The sequence below is a fragment of the Sminthopsis crassicaudata genome, chromosome 3 (assembly GCF_048593235.1).
Source record: "Sminthopsis crassicaudata isolate SCR6 chromosome 3, ASM4859323v1, whole genome shotgun sequence".
NCBI classification, from domain to species: domain Eukaryota; kingdom Metazoa; phylum Chordata; class Mammalia; order Dasyuromorphia; family Dasyuridae; genus Sminthopsis; species Sminthopsis crassicaudata.
The window spans coordinates 59,838,954-59,861,451 of NC_133619.1; the positions used below are offsets into that span (position 1 = coordinate 59,838,954).

The following is a 22,498-nucleotide window of genomic DNA, read 5'->3' on the forward strand; positions in this document are numbered from 1 at the left end:
ATGACAATAACACAATTCTAGTCAGAAGGAACCATAGACACAATGATTATAATAATGGCTAACATTTACATGGCACTTTAAGATTTTTTTTTTTTTTTTGAGGCTGGGGTTAAGTGACTTGCTCAGGGTCACACAGCTAGGAAGTGTCTGAGACCAGATTTGAACTCCTGAATTCAGTCCTGGTGCTCTATCCACTGCACCACCTAGCTGCCCTGCACTTTAAGGTTTGTAAATCACTTTGAATATATTATCTCACTGGATCTTTATAATCAGGTAAATGCTATTATTACGATTTTGCTGATGAAGAAACTGAGGTTAATTAATTCAATCTCCTCATTTTACAGAACAGAAAATGGTGACTTTGTAAGGTCAAAGTATATAAGAGTTTAGAGCTACCTGAAATATTAGAAATCATCTACGTCAACGCAACTATTTTATAGATGAGGAAATTGAGACCCATAAATGGAAATACCTTGCCTAGGGTCACACAGATTATATGGGACAGAACTGAGATTCACACTCAGATCCTCTGACTCCAAATGCAGCTTTCTACTATAGCATACTTGCCCCTCCCCATTCTTCAAGCTCATTTTTCCTGAATGGTGATTATTATTATTCAGAAAATATGTTTTTCAGACAACATAATATGAGCAGTTCTTTTTCAAGAAATAAATTTCCATTAGGTTAGATATCTAATAAAATCGTTGGATATATACAATCAGCAATAAACAAAGATTTATTCTTCCTCAGAACTAAGTGTTTATCTGCCTCTGCCCCCAGAACCAAAGGAGACACTTTTTGCCAGAATACTGAACCTTGTGGAGCCACAGAAAAGAGCTGGTTATATGATTATGGAAAGGATGCCCAGGAAACATTTGTTCTTAATGGACAATAAGGCAGCAGATTTTTAATCAAACAATTTCCCCAATAACATGTAAAAACAATTTTTAACATTCCTTTTTTTAACTTTTAAATTCTTTCTCTGGCTCTCTTTCCTACCATCTCAATGAAAAGGCAAGCAACTTGATATAGGCTATACATGTGCAGTCATGCAAAACATCTTTTCATATTAGTCATATTGTAAAAGAAAACAGACCAAAAAAGTCAAAGAAAAATAAAGTAAAAACAAGCACACTTTGATCTGCATTCAGATTCCATCAGTTCTTTCTCTGGGGTTGGTTAGAATTTTTCATCATAAGTCCTTCAGAATTATCAACTAGACGGGAACCAACCTCTAACCTTTGGGTGGCTGGAGCTAAGCAGAGCAGGCCAGAGAGAGGGGAATAAAACATAAGTTTAACTTCAAAGTGAGGGAGACAACTTGCAACAAGGAGACAGATTAGTCCTATGTCTAGGGACCCTGTCCCTGGCTGAGGTGTGTGTGGGGAAACTAACTTTAGTGTGAATAAGCCTTTAATTATATACTTGTGGCTACACAAGAAGTCAAACAGTGTAGAATAGCAAGTATAAGTCGGTACAACAGCAATAGTGAGACAAGATTGTCTTGTGACAAAAGTCTTCTCATAGCAGGGCTTCCTGTCTGGGCTTATTGGTGCTTGTCTGAGCTTAGGGACCATCAGTTCTAGATGGTGAGTTCAAAGGATTGTTACATCAGCCTCAGGGCACAGCTTGCTTTCTGGGTTTTAGCTCTAGAAATAGGGTCTCTCCTAATATCTTGGAACTGTATTTTTGAGAAGAGTGAAGTCATTCACAGTTGATCATTATACAATATTGCTCTTACTGTGTACAACGTTTTCTTCTTTCTGCTCATTTCACTTCACAACAATTCATATAAGTCTTTTTGGAGTTTTCTGTGAGCATACTCCTCATCATTTTTTAATACAAAATAGTAGTATTTCATCACAATCCCTAGTGGATGGACATCCCCTCAATTTCCAATTTCTTGTGACTACAAAAGGAGTCCTATTAAATACATATGTATCTAAATATACATGTACAATATCTATCTATACATTCCCTCTTTAAAAAAAACAAACTTTGAGATACAGATCTAATAATAGTATTGTCAAATAAGAGGATATGCAGTTTCATAGCCCATTAAAGATAGTGCCAAATTGCTCTGCAAGAATGACTGCTTGAATCAGTTCAAAACTCCACCAACAGTGCATTAGTGTCTGTTTCATTATATTCTTGAATCATTGTCATTTCTTTTTTACAATCCCCCCACTCCCACCTCAGTTATTTGACTTTTAAAATCCTTCTGAAGCTCTTCCAAGAATTCTTTTTTTAGCCTGAAATCAATTCACATTTTTCTTTAAGGCTTTGGAGTGTAACAGTTTTGATTTTGTTTTCTCCTGAATTGTGTATTGATATCCTTTTGTTGTTGTTGTTGTGTTGCTGTTCATTTTACCAGCCTATTTAGTGACTTTTAATTTTATGTTAAAGTTGAGCTCTGCTTCAGGGATGGTAGGGACACTGTCCCTTGCTTAAGTTTGTGTGTGTGTGTGTGTCTGTGTGTCTGTGTGTGTGTGTTTTTTCAGAACTAGGTGTGGGAGGAAGTGTGTCCTATAAGTTTTCAAGTGTTACAATCCAGGGAGAGCCATGTTTACTACTCTCCTGGCCTGTGCTTTGGTCTGTAAGTGACCAAAAACACTCTATTCCACCCTGGAACTCGGACCAGCGTCTCTGCTTCTCCGAGACTGCAAGTTCTGGTTTGCTAGTGATCCTCTTCCTCCTGGGACTATGATTCAGGACTTCATCCTAGAGCTATGTAGGATCAAAATCACAGTCCCGTACTCAGAGCCAGAAAAGTGACTGCTGTATTCTCCTCCTGAATAGTTGTCTAACTCTTTTACTATCTGTGGGCTGATGTTAAGGACCATGCCTAAGTGAAGGGGCAAGTCAATTCTCTGAGAGCCTGCACAGCTGTGAATCATAACATCTGTAGGAGTTACAAAGCAGCCTTCACAGATGTTCCTTGAGAATTGGGAATTAAATAAAATAAATTGGAGGGAAGAGGGAAGAGGAGGGAAGTCAGACAACGCAACTGCCTCTGAGTCTCTTTGTATCATCATTCTCCTCTCACATGAAGAGATCATAAGCTGCTACTGTCACTGCTGATTCAGTCATCCCAACACCTGCTGCTGCTTTGCTATGGTAACAGCCTGTGGGGGTATCGCCTGTGATGGATTGCACTCCACTCTTACCCTGGTGTGACAGATGTTCACTGCTAACCTTATAAATTGTCTTGGGCATCCTTTTGTGGATTCTTTCATTCCAGAATTTATTTTGAGGAGTCATTTAAAATGCTTTGGAGGAGAATTTGAGAGAGCTCAGTTGAATCCTTGCCTTTTTGCCTCTAGCTTGGTTTCTCTGTAATCTGAATTTCTTCAAATGCTCTATTCCCTGCCTTTTTCTTAAGTAATATTTTTGCTCTATTACCCTTACAAGACAGTGCTGTGTAAGAGGCCTTGAGCCTGGACTCAGTAAGATCTGAGTTCAAATATCACTTAGTGTGTGCCTCAGTTTTATCAATGATAAATTAGGGATGATAATAATAGTACCTACCTTTTAGGATTGTTGTGAGGATCAAATGAGGTAATATTTACAAAGCACTTAGCATAGTGCCTGGCCTACAGTAGGTACTGTATAAATGCTAATTGTTAATAAGAATTATCATTTTTAACCACACTTCTCAGTCTTTGTTTCTTCATAGCAAATGGGGATAATAATAGCTTGTTTTAAAAGATTTTTGTGAGTAATTCATCTGCTCAGAGGATGGACATATTGAAAGTAGCTATTTGAACTCTTCCAATGAAGGTTCATCCTGTTCCCCTTTTCCTGACTAATAATGCATGTAGAGTACTTTGCAAACTTTTGAAGTAGTATGAAATGCAAATTATTATTATTGTCATCATTTATGATTATTAAGATATTTACTGCCAAAATGTCTTTAGACTTCCCAAAGAAAAGTGATTTTTTATCTTATAATTATATACTTTATGTGGAAAAACATTAGGAAATCATGTTTAATACATCAGTGAACCAATAATCCTATGGATGTGGCTACTTTTTCCAAAGGTAAAGCTTAAACCCATCTTTACCTGCTTTGTTTTCTTAGGATGATCATGACCAAAGAGTTCTTTGATGATCAGTTAGCCTATAGGTGCTGAGTTTTCCCACACTTCGTTAGGTTAGTGTGAAATCTAACATTGTTGCATGCTAGAGTAATTCTTAAATCCTCTCTTGCTGGGTAGGGTTTGCCATAGCCTCTACAATATTGCCACAGCTTTCCTCAGATCTCAAGGAGGTACTGAGGAAGGACTATACAGTGGGGGATGGCATGGGGCATTATTCTTTGTTAATAAACAAAGAATTTCCACTGAGAGGTTTAGTGACTTGCTTAGACTCACATTTGAAGTTGGGACTTGAATTTGGGTCTTCCTGGCTCCATAATCAGCTCCCTATTTAGTAAGCCATGCTATCTCCCCTTTCCTGCTAAGCTTCCAAAATAATTCTCTCCTAGCATCTTCTATATCTAGTGATGATGCTGCCATCAGCAGGATGTGAGCTGAGAGTTGTGACTTCCTGAGTGGTGATGGATTATACCCAGACTTCTGCAAACTCTCACTTGGCCCAGCATGGATTTTCCAGAGTTTCATTAGGAGAGGCTGAATTTCTTTAATTTTGAGAGATATTATCTAGGGGCCTTGTGTAGCACATCTACTGACATTCTCTCATTAGAGAGACATGGGTGGGTGTTGTGGTCCAGATCCTTTGGGCTTTGGCTGTGACTTTTGTATAAGCATTATTGAAGTCAGAGAGACAAATTGCTTTTTCATTCCAAATCTATGATCACAAGCCAGAGGAACGAATGTAGATACCATCAAAATGTTCCTATAAAGAAAGAAAAATTCTTTAGAGTATAGATAGAACCATTATCCAGGGATGGCTGAAAGCATTCTGAAGATTATAAGAAATACCATGCATTTGTGAAGTGCTTATGTTTTCAGAACATTTTCATTTTCATTTTGTGCTCACAATAGACCTGTGAAGTTATGAGAGCAGGTATTTTTGTTCACATTTGACTGATAGAGAAACTGAGACACAGAAGGCTTCAATTTAATATGAATGTGTAGGCAAAATAGTAGACCCTGAGAACACACTAATAAAAATAAAAGTCTTGCCCTTAAGGAGTTTATATTCTATCAAAGAGATAATGTATATATTTTTAATCTCATATCTTCAAATGCCTTTCAGAAATATCAAACTGGATTTGCAGTAGACATCTTAAATTTTATCTAAAACAAACTCTATCCAAAACTCTATTTAGTGAGAATATTTCTCCCTAAATCCTTCCCTCTTCCTACCTTCCTTATTACTCTTGAGGGCAACACCATACTCCCAGTTCCTCAGGCATACACTCTAGGAGTTATTCTGGACTAATTATCTCTACTCCCTTCTCCTACCCCAATTACTAAGTTGCCAAGGTCTGCTGATTTCTCAAATATACTAATTTCTCTCATCTAGCACCACTGCCATTCTAATGTAGACCCTCATCACCTCATGCTGGTATTAGTGAAATAGTCTGTTTCTGGGTGTGCTTGCCCATAGTCTCTTCCTGCTCAAAATCATCCTCCATTCAGTCACTAAAATGATTTTCTTAAAAAGCATATCTAATCATGTTACCCTCCTACTCAGTATATGAATGGCATACTTTTGACTCCAAGAGCAAATATAAAATGCTCTGTTTGGCATAAAACACCCATCACAATTTCCTTCTTCCTATCTTTCCAGTCTTTTTACATCTTACTCCCTTACCATGTAATCTTTCATCCAGTATATTGATCTTCTGGCTGTTCCATGAACATTTCTTGGTTCTAGACATTTTCTGTGGCTTTCTTTTATGCCTGGAATTCTTTTCCTCCTCCACTCTGATGATTTAGCTCTCTGGTTTTCTTTAAATCTCAATTAAAATCCCATCTTCCACAAGAAATCTTCCCCAAACCTTCAATGCCAGTATTTTCCATCTTTAAATTATTTCCTGTATATAACTTGCCTTGTATATATTTGATTTCATATTGTCTCCCTGTGCATTATAAGCTCCTTGAGAGTGGGCACTGTCTTTTGGTGTCTTGGGCACTTTACACAGTTCCTGGAGCTGTATTATATAATAGAAATTTAATGAATATTGATTAATTGAATCATTCTTCAGTCATGATTTTAGTATTATTAGTCTTGTCCATGTTCATTTATGTTGCCCTTTCTACAAATTCATCTTTGGCTTTGTTTGTAAATCTTGGCTAAGATCTGAAGCCTGGGTCTCAAGGCAAATGCTTCCAAAACTGTCTTTTTTAAAATTAATATTTTAATTATATTTTTTGACAATACATATGCATGGGTAAATTTTTTATAACATTATCCCTTGTATTCACTTTTCCAAATTTTCCCCTCCCTCCCTCTACTCCCTCCCCTAGATGACAGGCAATCCAATACATGTTAAATGTATTATAGAATATCCTAGATACAATATATGTGTGTAAAACCAAATTTCTTGTTGCATGATAAAAATTGGATTCCGAAGGTATAAGTAACCTGGGTAGAAAGACAGTAGTGCAAACAGTTTACACTCATTTCCCAGTGTTCCTTCTCTGGATGTAGCTGTTTTCTGTCCATCATTGATCAACTCTTCCAAAACTTTCTTGCTTTCATAGTACTTACTCTCTTAAAAAGCGGGGCTAAAAATATTTGTGGCAGCTCTTTTCGTAGTGGCTAGAAACTGGGAGATTAATGGATGTCCATCAATTGGAGACTGGTTGGGTAAATTATGGTATATGAAGGTTATGGAATATTATTGCTCTGTAAGAAATGACCAACAGGAGGAATATAGAGAGGCTTGGAGAGACTTACATCAACTGATGCTGAGTGAAACGAGCAGAACCAGAAGATCGCTGTGCACTTCAATGTTGTATGAAGATGTATTCTGATGGAAGTGGATATCTTCAACATAAAGAAGATCCAACTCACTTCCAGCTGATCAATGATGGACAGAAACAACTACTCCCAGAGAAGGAACACTGGGAATTGAATGTAAACTGTTAGCACTACTGTCTATCTACCCAGGTTACTTATACCTTCGGAATCCAATACTTAACGTGCAACAAGAAAATTGGATTTACACACATATATTGTATCTAGGTTATACTGTAACACATGTAAAATGTATGGGATTACCTGCCATCGGGGGGAGGGAGTGGAGGGAGGAAGGGGATAATTTGGAAAAATGAATACAAGGGATAATGCTATACAAATTTCTCATGAATATATACTGTCAAAATTTTATAATTATAAAATAAAAAAGTGGGGCTAAATATTCCTTCTATGCTTTAGTATTCAAGATTACCTCAGTGAATACTGCCTCACTGTATGTAGGTTGTATTTTATGCATGTCATAGGAGATGTTCTTTATAAATGAATGAATACAATTTAAAAAGCATTTATTAAGCATTTACCATTCACCAATCACTGTATAAGCATACTGGATACAAACGAAAGGTGAGATAATTTTGGCCCTCAAGAATTTTAGATTCTAATAGGAACAAAACATTTTATAAAGTGGTAGTTAGGAAAGGGAGTTTTGGTCTTGTGAATAATAGAGATAACGGACTGATTCCAGAAGCAAAAATAATAGTGACTTGAGAATGTGAGCTTCTAAAGAGCAGGGATTGTTTTTTTATCTTTTTGTTTCCTATCTTCAACTCTCAGCACAAGGCTGGCATATAGTATGTACTTTTAAAATGCTTATTGAAAATTACCCATGCATATATCTAGTAAATAAAAAGCTATAATAAAAAGGACAATATATGTGAAGTTATGCAAAACATTTCCATAAAAGTCATGTAGTGAAAGAAAACATGAATCTCCTACCCTAATGAAAATAAAAATCCTCAAGTACAATAAAATTTTTAAAAGAGAAAAAAATGCTTATTGATTGATTTTCCACATCTAGTAATTGGTGGAGCATCATATATACAAAAATAGAAGAAACAATAAAGTCTAATCCCCTCATTTTCAATGGAGAAACTGAAGTTATATGATTATGTGATTTTCCCCCCCAACGTTATATAACTAATAAGTGGCTGATGTGAGAAGACACAAGTCTTCTGACCACAAAACTGCTCCATTTTTCATTGTTCATTGCCTCTTCCTGGACACATATGATAAGCAAGCAGATGGAAAGATGATCTGGGTAGTAGGCTGGAGAGGATATGAAAGATGGTCTGTTCTAGTCTGAATGGGTAAGCTTGTCTTGGATACTCATCAAGAAGGCACAGCTCCAGGGCAGGAGTTCCAAAGCCAAATGCCTTAATGTATCCTGGGTCTATGGGCTTGGATTTTGGAGAACTGGTACAGAGGATAATGATTTAGGTGAGATGAAGCAGAACCAATGCCACAATGATCTAGATCAGTATCTGGTGGGATGGACATCATTCCATAGCCAAATGCATTCATTTCTTGGTGGGCCAAAGTTCTAGTGATGAGTCTCTGGATTTAGTTAAGCTGATCTATGGACAACAGCCACACAGTCATGATAGCACCACATAGCCTTTTTCATTTAGAAGATCTGTTAGTTTGTGTCTCACTGACATAGTCTTCCAGATAGCAGGGTCACTTCTATACCACTGAGCATAAAGGCTAGGACTTTAGTGGAGAGTGGCAAAAAGATATGGCTAACTATAGTCTTCTTGTCATTCATCTGGCATGAGTTTGTCTGAAGCACTGGATATACAGAATCAGTAAGTTTTGCCTTTATTGGGTATTAGGGGCAGAATAAACTATATACATTACATGGTCTTAGTCCTTCAAGCTTTAAATCTTAAAATAGGATAACATAGGGGTTTTATTGCAGCAAAATGTCCATTGCTTCTTATTTTCCATTTCTTTCCATTTAGTTCTTTTCAGTTTAACCCTATTTTTTTTTGGGGGGGGAGGCAAAGATCCTGGAAAGATTTGCCATTTTCTTCTTCATCACATTTTATAGATGAGGAAACTGAGGCAAATGAGATTGAATGACTTGACCACTCAACTAGTAAGTGTCTGAGGCCAGATTTGAACTCAGGAAAACAAATCTTCCTGACTCTAGACCTGGCAATCTATCCATTGTGCTACTTAACTGCCCATTTCTTGTACTTTTGTGACTTAAAGTCAATAATTTAATTATTGTAATTATTATCATATTATTATGATACTATACTATGCTAGGGAACAGAATAATGGCTACAGCTAAGAAGAGAAAAGAGAAAAAAGCCATTGTCTTTCAGTCATGTTTTGTGATCTTAGGCAAATCACTAGATCATAACTGTTTTTTCTCTCTTCTATTTGCCTTGCAGGAAAATTGTAAAAATAAATGAGGTAATGTTTTTAAATTGCTTGGAGCTCCTCTTAAGGAAGGATCTGTGGAAATACTAGAGGGTGATGATGGTGGTGGTGATGAATGAGAACCATCAATGGTTTTTGTATACGTCAACAACCCTAGCTCACTCAGACAAAAAGGAAGAACAATATTTTCTCATAGGATTATGCAATAATGTGCTTCCTTACAACTGCTGAACACTGAGTTTTTATTTTCAGAGAGCCAAGGCATCATCTTCCACCTCATTTGCCTCTTCAGGACTGAAAAATAATTGTATGTAGCTGCCGTGGGAGTGCAAGATGCTCTCTAGTCATCTGCCCAGAGAATGGACATTTAGGAGTATATTCATTTGACTTTCTCAATGAAGGCAATCAATAGCCTGCCCAAATTCATCTTGTTCCCCTTCTTCTGATTTGTAGTTTTTAGATACTCGAGAGTCAGGGTGAAAAATAATTTTATAATCCATAGTACCTTTCAGAGACACTTACTTTACCTCTCATTGCAGGCTACTTCTACTGATAAAAAATAATAGTTGCATTAATACAGCACTTTAAAAAGCAAGAAAGTGATATTATTAATTATCCCATAATGCAGAAATCTTGCATCTTCAGGGCTGAAATTGAGACTTTTTATGCTCTCTTTGGAGAAACAGAGTTAACAAGATCATATCCAATACTTGACTATTCAAAATAAATACTTGTGAAATAGGGAAGTGGAATTTTCTAATATGCATATGTTTACATTTACTAAAAGTAGTATCAAGAAATCTCTCCTTATATTGTTACCCCCACCTGACTCCCACAGTTTTTCTTTTCAGTTCTATGCCATTTCCTATAGTGCATCTTTAGAGCAGTAAAGAACCTATTTTAATTTTTCATTTTTATTAGAAAATCATTGAGTTTTAAATAGTGTCTTTAGTCCTGACTCCAAAATCCTGGCTCTCTATTGTCACTGCAAGCATCTCAAAAAAATTTATCATACAGTTAGTTGTATCCACAGTGCTGTAATCATAAGGAGCATACAATAAATATTTGCCAAATATGAATGATAAAAATAAGTTATTTTAGAAAAGGGGTACATAGGCTGGAGGAGAGCACCCCAAAACCTAATCTTCTTTAACTTCTGTCCAGAGTCTGCTGTTAGAGAATTATACTTATCACTTTTCCCTTGAAGTCCTATATTAATGAGTTTATTGTTGTTGGTGTTATGGTATATGATTCTTTCACAGGAGAATTTATTTTTAACTTATGCACTAAAGGTAGATGAGTGACTCAGTCTGCAATATCTACACAAACCACCAGCTAGTAACTCAAGTTTGAGCTATTCCAGTTTATTCCCACGGTGCATGCCTGTGTAGTTCCTAGGTTTCAGACTAGAGAAATTTAATTACCTACAACTGAACATATTCAAACTACAGCATCTCTTTGCCTCTACCTACAGTTATCTCACCCCTAATATCCATGTTATCTAAGGGATATAAAAACTTCCATCAAAATTCATACTTCACTTAGCTCATTTACCAACACTTCCTAATCTGTTTTCCAATTTCATGTGACCCAAAAAGATAACTCACCTCTATGTAGGAAATCATAATAATAATAGTAGCCTCTACATTTCAATCACTAGCATTTATAGTTATATATAACGATTATATACATAATGTATTGTTAATTAATAATTAATACATAATAATAACATAATTAATAACTTTAGCCTTTAAAAGCACTTTTAATTTTAAGCATATAAAGTTTTGAAAGTGCTTTATAAATATTATATTGTTTTAACCTCATAACAACCCTAGAGGGAGGTAATAGCTATTATTGTGGGTATTTTACAGATGACAAAACTGAGGCGGACAGAAATTAAGTGACCTAACCAGGATCAGATAGCCACTAATTGTTTGAGAACAGATTTGAACTGGTCTTCTTTATTCTAGGTCTAATGATTTATTCATTGAAATAGAAAATGAAATTAGAATGTTAAAACTTCATGTAACTTGAATAAGTTACAGAGATCATTTAAATCATCAATAAGAGAATTGCTAATTAAAGCAATTTGAAACTTATTCTTCACATCCATCAAATATGCATGCATATCCATGCAAATTTGCATCCATGCAAATATGACAAAAAAAGGAGAAAAATGTATTATTCAAAAGGTGATGGGAATAATAGACACATGTACATTGATAGTGGATCTATGAATTAATCCAGGCATTCTGGAAGGTAATTTGATACCACTAAATCGTATGTCCTCCTTGATTCAGTGATATCACTACTGGGCCTATACTTGAAATAGATCAAAGAAAGCAAAAGTAGATCCTAGGGGTGAGATTTGTATAAATATATTTTGATAGTTCTGGGTTTTTTTTGTTTGTTTTTGTTTTTTGCTGTGAATAATAGAAATTAAGGGGTTATCCTTCAGTTAGGGAATGACTGAACAAATTATGATGTATTTGTTTAATAGAGCAGTATTTTGTCACAGCAAATGACAAAGGATATAGCTTTAAAGAAATTCCTTAGGAAATCTTATGTCAACTAATGCAGAGTGAAGTGAGCAGATCAGGAGAACAAATATACAATAACAATAATGTAAAGAAAAACAATTTTTAAAGACTTAAAAATTCTGATAAACATAATGATTAACCACAGAGGAGCAATGATGAAACATCCTGACAGAGAGGTGATATGGACTCAATCTGCAGAGTAAGACATGCTTTTCTGAACATGATCAATGTAGAAATATATTTTATTTGAGTACAAAAATTTGTTACAAGTATTTTCTTTCTCAGTGGAGGTGGTAGAAGGGAGAATGAAAGTAAAATAATTTTTTAAAAGAATGAAAAGGTCATTGATTAATTATTTTAAAAACATTTTGAACAAATTTTAAAATTTATTATTTCTATATTTAAAATTTAAAAGTTTATTTCAAATTTATTCAATCTTTAGAGTCCCTATTCCTATAGAGAAAGCAAGCATATATCACTTGTACATGGAAAATCATGTTATTTCCATATTAATAAAAAACAAATAAGAAAAGTAAAGAAAGTTTAAAAAAGTATATTTCAATTTGTATTTATAGTTCATTAGTTTTTTCTCTGGAAGTGGATAGCATTTTAACATAATTTAAAATAATTTTAATTAATTTTAAAATAAAATTCAATTAATTAGGTCCTTTGGAATTGTTTTGAATCACTGTATTACTGAAAATGGTTGTCATTCACAGTTGATCATTGTACAATATTTCTGTTAAATGTATAATGTTCTCCTGATTCTGCTCATTCCACTTTGAATCAGTTTATGTAAATCTTCCCATTTTTTCTTAAACCATCTGCCTCAACATTTCTTATAACACAATAGTATTCATCAGAATTCTATACCATAACTTGTTCAGCTATTTTCCATCTCTGCTCAATGTCCAATTTTTGCCACCACAAAAAGAGCTGCCATAAATATTTTTGTACATATGAGTTCTTTTCCTTTTTTTCTTTGATCTTTTTGGGATACAGATGTAGTAGTGATTTTATTACATCAAAGGTTATGAACAGTTTATAGCTTTTTCAACATGGTTCCAAATTGCTCCACAAAATAGTTGGAACAATTCACAACTGCATCCACACAATGCATCCTGTGTCTTTGCTTTTCCATATCCTCTCCAGCATTTATCATTTACCTTTTCTGTCATATTAACCAAATTGATAGGTATGAGTTAATTGATACTTTAGAACTGTTTTAATTTGTGATTTTGAGAATTTTTTATATAACTTTGCTTTCTTCTGAAAATTGCATTTCATATTATTTAATTATTAATGAATTAGAGAATAGCTCTTATTTTTATGAATTTGACTCAGTTTCTTGTATATTTAAGAAATGAGAACTTTATTAGAGAAACTTGCTGTAAAAAGTTCATGCTTTTCTTCCAATTTTGTCTGTATTGCTTTTTTTTTTATTTTCAGGAAATTTAAATAGTTCTTTTTACTTCCTGTGATCATCTCTATCTCTTGTTTGGTCATAAACGCAAGCATTTTTTACATTCACAGAAAAGAAGAAAGGGAAATTTAAAGGGAAATAGATAAACAAGATAATATTTAAAGTAACATATTGAATTTATTATGTATTTTCTATATTTATTTTTCTAATTTATTATATAATCTATTATATATTTTAAAAGAAAAGCAAAACATACAAAATATAAGTTGGTAATTTCACATACAATTCTCTTTCCCCTGTCCTTTTATATCTATGAAAATTTCCATTTTATTTGGCATTTGTTAGGTTTAGAACAAAAGAGAGTTAATTTTGTTTAAAAAATTCCCATAATTAGAAAGATGCAAGAGAGTTTGTTATTTTTAAAAATCTCAGTGGATCGTGGAAGATTTGTGCACCCTCTGTCCTTTCATTTAATGTATTGATTCTAAGTATCCCTATGGTCCTGATCTCTGGCAACTTCAAGATACAGATAACACAAGGGAAAATACCATCTGTACAAGCAGAAGCTACCACAGGAAGATACTGTTATGCTTATGATTATTATCATCATTATTTCATCTCTTAATGAGACATTGTACATAGTAAATGGAGAGCTATACTCAATGCCAAAATCGATAGGGTTCAAGTCTCATCTCTGATATGTTCTGGCAAAACATGTAAATAGGAAGCTATCTCTAAACCATATGTAAGGATCACTAATGGTGCATATTGATCTAGATACCACATATTATCATCTTTATCTTATTGTATTTTATTTATTTAAAAGCTGCTGCTGTCCCCTCCCACCAGGACTGGGGCAGCAGACAGTGCCCTCGCCCCCCAGTAACCACGTGTGACTGAAAGGTCATAATCAGAAATATGGACATATCGGAGGAGATGCAGCAGGACTCGGTGGAGTGTGTCCACTCAGGCCTGGAGAAGTATAACATAGAGAAGGATTTAGCAGCCCATAGCAAGGAGGAGTTTGACCAGAAGTATTGCATAATAGGGAGAAACTTCAGTAGCTAAGTGAGACACGTGATAAAGCACTCCATCCACTTCTACCTGGGCCAGGTGGCCAGTCTCCTGTTCAAGTCTGTTTAGAGCATGGTCTCTGCCTCCTGCCCCGACAGCCAGCTACATCACAAGGATTGTAGCCTAAATTCAAATACCAGAGACTGAACTCTCTTCAGCATTGCCATGGGAACACCTGGAGCTTTAAGCCTTTATTGTGTTGTTGCTATACAGGGCGTCCCATGTACCAGTTTGTTGTGGTTATAAAACATTTAGCAAAACAAAACAAAAAATATTTCCCAATTTCATCTTAATCTGGTATAGGAGTGCTAATAGGCCTATGTTCTACATATCTATTGCGGGTAAAACTTAATGACTCTGTTGCAGAGAAAAGTCCTAACCTGAATTGAGAGAGGGAATTCCCTGTACAAATGAAACCAAGGGTCCAATCTCCCTTCCTTATTTCATCTATAGATCCAGCCCTTTGCTTATTTTTCATGTTTCTTCATGATATCTCAGTTTGGATTTTGGAAATTTACATGCTCTAAGCAGAATTACATTGAATTATCATTGTCTGTGATCATATTGACCTTCCAAATAGAATGTAAGTTCTTGAGGACAAAAGTATTTTGTGTTTTTATACTCTCAGTACAGAATTTTGTAGAGGATATATCTACTCAATGTTTGTTGAATTATTATATCATATTCTTCTGCTTTAGAATAGAAATTCTTTCCTCACTTTAGAATAAAAATTATTTTCAGTAGAGAACTGAATTCATTATTAATCCTCTTTATACTTTTTTCCTTTCTTTTTTCTTTTTTGTCTGTGAAGGATGATAAACATAGATAAGGAAAGAAATAACTCCCCCCTTTTAAAACTATATGTAATATTTAAAATCATGAAAATGCTTCTTTTAAAGTTACTTTAGAATCCCCCCAAGATTCAAAAATTATTAAAATCATAAATGAATTAAAATATGATACACCCTTTTTAAAAGGGAGGAATCTACATTGACCTATATAAATGCCTTAATATAATTGCTCCATTTCTTCCTTCACATGGACATAGTACATCTTCAGCCATAAGCAGAATGAAGTCCAGGCTTCAAGAAAAATCTCTTGCTCCAGAGTTTCCATTTTCAAAGGGCAAACTTTTTCCTTCCCTCAGGCATGTTAGCCTCATGATTTGTTTCTGACACTTTAAAAGTTCCTTTAAAAAGTTTCCCAGAAATATATTAATGAAATCTATTTGGAAGTAGGATCCAAATCACTTTTGTTTCAAAACTATCTCAAAATGGAAGATAATGACTGAAGGAACTGAAGACAGGGATGTATTCAGCTTGGAGAAGTAATTGAAACATATTAATGTTAAGAGCAGGAGCTAAGTGGAAGGTCCTCTGTGAACTAGAGAAAGTCACTAAACAATATTGTAATCAAATGCTTAACCATTAGTTGGCTTCATGGCCAACATGATGTCTTTCTTCAGTACCACAGGAATTAGTGCTTTTGCTGTATCTCCAAAGTGCTTCCTCCCTCCTTCTCTTTCTCTCTGTATATGTTTATGAATGTATATATAAATGTGTACATATTTATGTGATGTATATGTATATATTTATGTACATATATGTTTCCAAGTTTTATCTCTGATTAACATGTAAGTTCCTTGAGGGCAAAAGCTACTTCATTTTTGTTTCTGAATCACAGGACCTAGTACATAGTAGGTGCTTAATAAATGTTTATTTATTGATTCATTATCTTTTTACATTAAATTTCATTTTTCCTCAATTACAAGGAAACAAAAATTTCTAACATTTGTATTTTAAAATTTTGTATAGTAAATTCTTTCCCTCTTTCCCCTTGTCCCTCCTTGAGAAGACAGTTTGATACAGATTACACATGTGCAGTCATGAAAATTAGTTCCATATTAGCCATGTTACAAAAGAGAATGTAATCTAACCCCCACAAAGAAACAAAGAGTGATGTAGACAGTTTTTTAAAAGTATTTTTCAATCTGTATTCATATGCCACTAGTTCTTTTTCTATAGGTATATAGCATCTTTCCTCACAAGTTCTCCAGAACTGTTTTGGATCACTGTGTTGATAAGAATAGCTAAGTCATTCACAGTTTATAATTGTGCAGTATTGCTGTTATTATGTATGATATTCTTCTGATTCTACTCATTTCACTTTGCATCAATTCATATAAATCTTCCTAATTTTTTTTTTCTGAAGCCATTCCCATCAACATTTCTTATAGCATGACAGTATTCCATAACTATCTACTTGTTTGGTCATTCCCTAATTGATGGGCTACTCTCAATTTTCAATTTTTTGTCGCCACAAAAAGCTGCTAGAAATGTTGCTTTTCTTTTTTCTTTGAACTCTTTGGGATACAGAAGTAGTATTGCTGGGTCAAAGGGTGTGGAAAGTTTTTATAGCCCTTTGGATATAGTTCCAAATTGCTTTCCAGAATGGTTGGATCAGTTCACAATTCTACCAATAGTGCATTAGTATCCAAATTTTTCCACATCCCTTCTAACACTTGTCATTCTCTTTTTCTGTTATGCTAGCCAATCTGATAGATGTGAAGTGGTACCACAGGATTGTTTTAATTTGCATTTCTTTAATCAATAGGTATTTAAAACATTTTTTCATATAAATATAGTTAGCTTTGATTTCTTCTGAAAACTGCCTGTTCATATAATTTAACCATTTATCAATTGGGGAATGAGTCATATTCTTATAAATTTGACACAGTTCTCCATATATTTGAGAAACGAGGCTTTTGTCAGAGAAACTTGTTATAATTTCTCCCTTCCCCAGTTTCATTTTTCTCTTCTAATCTTGGCTGAATTTGTTGAGTTTGTGCAAAAACTTAAAAATTTGACAATTAAAATTAGGGGGTAGCTAGTGACTCAGTAGATAGAGTATTGGGTCTAAAGTGAGGAACACCTGAATTCAAGTCTGGCCTCAGGCACTTAATATTTGTGTGACCCTGTGCAAGTAACTTAATTTCTGCCTTAATTCTCCGAAAGAAATGTCAAAGCACTATAGTATCTTTGCCAAGAAAATTCCATGGACATTATGGCATTCTGTCCACTGATTCACAAAGAGCCAGATACAACTGAACAACAATCAAAATTAATTTATACATTATTTTATATATGTAGACTTTGTAGGGCTAACATTTATGAGGATTTTATTTCCTCCTAAATATTGTGACCATAACTTGACAAGTTGCTACCTGGTTGGTGGTAGTGCTTCAGATGTGATCTAGTAGTCCAAACACTTGGGCTTTTCATAGACATTTAGTATAATTCAGTTCAATTTAACAAATTTTTGTTTAATGCACAAGATACTGTGGGTAGCTTTGGGGACACAAAACCAAAAAAAAATGAAATCACCAATCAAAAGACTTGAGCTGACCACAAAAACCATAGCAGTTGTATTTTTTCCCCAAAATTGGGAAAAGAAGAAAGGAGAAGGAGAGGAGAAGAAAAGAAAATTGTAGATCTTTTTGCCACTGACCTCTGAAGTCATGCTGAGGATTGACCCAATTACCTCTTTCTTCTCATTTTCTCAAAATTCTTGCTATATAGGGGGAAAAAGGAAACAAACAAAATGTCTTGACCTCAATCCAAATCTCACATTAGATTCCTCTCTTACCAACCTGGGGGAAAAAAAGAATCTGAAAAAAAGAATCCAATTACTATGTTTTGATGCCAGCTCTAGATATGTGTTGGTTTTGTGTGTGTGTGTGTGTGTGTGTGTGTGTGTGTGTGTGTGTGGTGTTTATACATACAAAGTAATTTCAGGAAGAAGAGTGTACTAATTACTAAGGGATCAAGAAAATCCCTATGTTGAAGGAGGCATCTGAGTTAGGTTTCAAAGGAAGATAAACCTTCGGAGAAGATATGTATTAACTGTATTTAGCATGCTTTTCCACTTATACATTTTTGGGGTGTAATATGAGTATGTGCAGGTCTCATCAACTTGCTCAGATGATGTCTCCACATTAAGATAGTTGAGAAATGCCATCTGCCCTCCAGCATCCTCTATGGGGAGATGCCATCTGAACAAGCTCCTTAATAAAATATTTAAGTAATACTATTAAAGTCATATCATATTTTAAAGGAATATACATTATAGAGCAAGCTCTAGAGAAAAATTTTAAACCACTACATATAATTAGATACATTATTAACAAACCCTTTAACCATTTTAATTTACTGCTTGTTCTATTAGTTTCCTCTAGGCTGAAGTAGAATTAACTCACTTGCTAGCACAATCAGGGAGGCAAGATGACTGAACTTTGAGAGGAAGAAGGTAGTAGTTTTTGACAAAAGCACTAATAAGGCTACTCTCATTGTGAGACTATGTATAAACAGCATTATAGAGATAAGCAAAGGAGGAAGAGTCCAGACTTTTGGGATGATACTTTGGGATGAACTGATGGATCTCTCTGACTCTCTTTCTCTCTGACTATCAGTTGGTCTGTCTCTCTTTCAGTGTTTCTGTCTCTAAAACCCTTTTAGGAAGTTGTGGTATATGAAGATAATGGAATATTATTGTTCTATAAAAAGTGATGAACAAGATAAATTTAGAAAGGCCTGGAAAGATTTACATGAATTCGCGCTGAGCAAAAAAATTCTAAGAATACATTATACACTAATACCAAGATTATGGGATGATCCACTATGTCATACTTGGTTCTTCTCAGAAGTTTTGTGATCTAATACAATCCAAATAAGCTTTGGATGAAAAATGCCATCAGCATCCAGAGATAAAACTATGGAGACTGATTGCAAATCAACACATATGATGTTCACTTTTTCCCCTTTGTCTTTTGTTTTAATTTTTTTCTCATGGTTTTTCTCTTTTATTCTCCCAACATGATGCATAATATGTAAAAGGTTTGAATTTACATGTATAACCAAAATATGTATTTTTTAAAAAAATGTTTAAAAAGAAAGCTACTTATGAAATTTTGCTCCCTAGAATTGCCAAGGTCTAACTTAGCTTTCAAGTTCTCCATTTTGTTAATGCACGATTCTTGTCATAGTATACACAGATAAAGACAGAAAAAGAAACAGAGAGAACAAACTACTTCATTATTCTTAAATTTCCTCATCCTAAAATGATGGGATTAGGTTAGATAAGCAACTGAATCAAAATCTCAAAACACAATGACAAGATAGAAACGTAGGTTGCATCTACTAAAATGAAATTTAGAAGTGATAAATATGAAGTCTTCCACTTGGATTCATCAAATCAGCTTTGCCAGTATAGAATTTGATAGATGTGACTAAACCATAGTTCATGTGAAAAATATCTGGAGATTTTTAGTTGATTCTAAATTTGATATGTTAAATGTGTGATATTACAGTTGAAAAATGTTAATGAAATCCATAATTAAGAGAGAGTGTGTCCAGAATAAAAGTGGTGATAGTTATGACCTAGCTAGACTAGTCTTTTACATTATAGTACTATGTTCAGGCCCATATTGCCACAGTTTAGTAAGGATGTTGAAATTCTAGACTGTCTTCAGATAATGAAGAAATTAGAAATCATAGTATATGAAGTTTTTTTGTGAAAACTAGGAGTGTTTCGTCTGAAGAAGGTTTTGCTGGCATGTGGTGACTGACTTTATGGAAGAGGAATTAAACTTAGTATGCTTGGCCCCAGAAAACTAAAATGGAAGCTGTGGATAGGATTCTGAGAAAGACAGATTTATGGGAGGAACATCACAGCACACCTGAATAAAATCCAGAACCATGGAAAGGGTTTGATCCAACAATGGAAATTTAAAAAATGCAAGTATATGAAGAATATATATTGAACAAATTACAACATGAGAAATCTGTTGAATTAGATTATTAGTATATACATACATATATGTTTATATATACCCATGCCCATATATATGTGTGTCTGTATATGTATGTAAGTGTTGAATAGGAACTTACATACAATCAGCTGAGTCTAGAACTACATAGAAAAAGAGCAGGTTCAATTATATTTTAAAAACCATGCTATGCTTTTAACACTCCTAAACTGTGCCTTACCACCATTTTTGACATAAGAATTCTTCTGAAAAGTTATTTTGCTGAGATTTATGAAATATCATAGTTTGAGAATGATGTAAGTAAATTAAATAATCTACATTGTATAACAGAAAATGATGAGTAATCATGAAGTGCTTTTAAAGACATAATTGAGAACAGATATAATTGAAAAAGAAAATAAGCATGTTCTATAGTGACAGTAAGGTTAATAGTTGTACAGCCCAAGTTTTATGTTTATATATTTGAAATATCAAAAACTCAATGTCAAAAATTTTTTAAAAGCTCAAAAAAGGCTTTTGATGTTGCATAGATTATCTATGAAGGATTTACGTTAGGACATGGACACTCATCACACAGAATGAGAAGGATGACAGATGAGCCATATTGTGGACTCATATCAACGATATCATACATTTATCTATATAAGTTTAAGGGAAAACTTTCTAATAGTTAATAGATGTTTAAAAATTGAATTACTGGCTCAGAAGCTAATGGATTCCTCTTAACTGGAGGGATTATAGTAAAAACTGAATGACCACTTAATGGATATGCTGTAGATTGGATTTCTATTCAGTTAGGGGTAAGTTTTGGGTAATCACTTGGTTGTTGTTGTCCCTTTCAAATCTGAGTTGATAGGAGTCTGATTTCTAATACCCTTATCAGTCTTAAAAGTCCAATGAAAGGAATACATACATGCATGTATGTGTGTATATATGCATATGTGTATATATAAACATATACATTATCTGTCTATATTTATATCTTTTGAGAGGGAAGGAGAGAGAGAGAGAGAGAGAGAGAGAGAGAGAGAGAGAGAGAGAGAGAGAGAGAGAGAGAGAGAGAGAGAGAGAGAGAGAGAGATTGAGATTTTTTTGGTTTTGTGATTTTGTCAGGGTAAAGAAAAAAAAGTGGGGAAAGGAGTTTCCCTTATGAGGAAACTTGCTTCTACCAATATAGGTCAGTTATTTTTCTTCACTTGAATTAGAGAATTGTTTGGGCTTATTGAGAGGTGAAGTGACTTTCATAGAGTAACAGCAGACACAAGACTTAACCTAGTTCTTCATTACACTGAGGATGGCTTTCTATTTACTATATCAAATTCCTTCTTCACATATACTTTTAAAAAAGGCTCCATTGGATATTTATTCTCATTAGGCCCACTTTTTTGGGGGGCAATTAAGAGAAATAATTTGGCCATTACCATCTGAAACCCTGCCCCCAAATAGAACTTTTGGAAGAGGAAGAAGATGCTTTTATGGTGGAAAGATACTTAAGTAAAATACAACCATAGTACTGGGAATTATTGTGATGTGTTGTTAATTGTTATTGTTGTTGTTAGGGGTGGTGGTGGTAGTGATGTCATTGTTGAGTTGTGTGTGTGTGCGTGCATGTATTTGCTTGAATGGTATAGATTAGCCATGTGGTCTCGGCAGATGGAAATGGCTCAAATAACAACTGGCTGTTTATAAATGAAGTCCTTGACTCCAAAAAAAAGTCTGTGTTTAGTCTTATCTGACATTCTCAAGACTAATGCCATCATAAAAAGGCTCTAGTTCCCTTTGTCTAACTCATAGCCATGTCTCAAACCTTATAGCCCTTAGAATTTGTAGACTGTTGGTAGTTGCAAAAAGTCTATATTCTGTCAGCAGAGAAAGGGGTGGGATGGGGAAAGAGTATTTATTATGTGCCTAATGCTAAACAGTCACAATATAAAATGCTGAAGATTCAGCTACAAGCAAAAGATACAAAAGCCAGTTACTATTTTCAAGGAACTTATATTCTAAAAGGGAAAAGGAGCTGAGAAGGGAAGGGAAGGAAAGAGAAGGGAAGGGAAGAATGGGGTCAGGGCACTGAATCATCCTGGGACAAAACAGAAAAGCCTGGAGAATCATGAGCAGAGCCAGGGGGGAAGTCAAGATGGATGGCTTGAGTTTTTCATGAAATAGAGTCACCAGCCAGGAAATGGCCAATCAGAAGAGAAGCCACAGGGAAGAAGAATCTTCCAAGTAAAGAGGGCTGTCGGTGCAGAAAAGTAATCAGGAGCAGAGTTGGGAGAGAAGCTTATAAATGATCCTTGT

General features: G+C 34.6%; 1 pseudogene; it reads left to right on the forward strand.

Moving 5' to 3' along the window:
• The window catches only part of LOC141561871 (dynein light chain 1, cytoplasmic-like), a 37,779-nt pseudogene extending 23,334 nt beyond the window's left edge, over positions 1-14,445 (forward strand).
• The last annotated feature ends 8,053 nt before the right edge of the window (positions 14,446-22,498 follow it).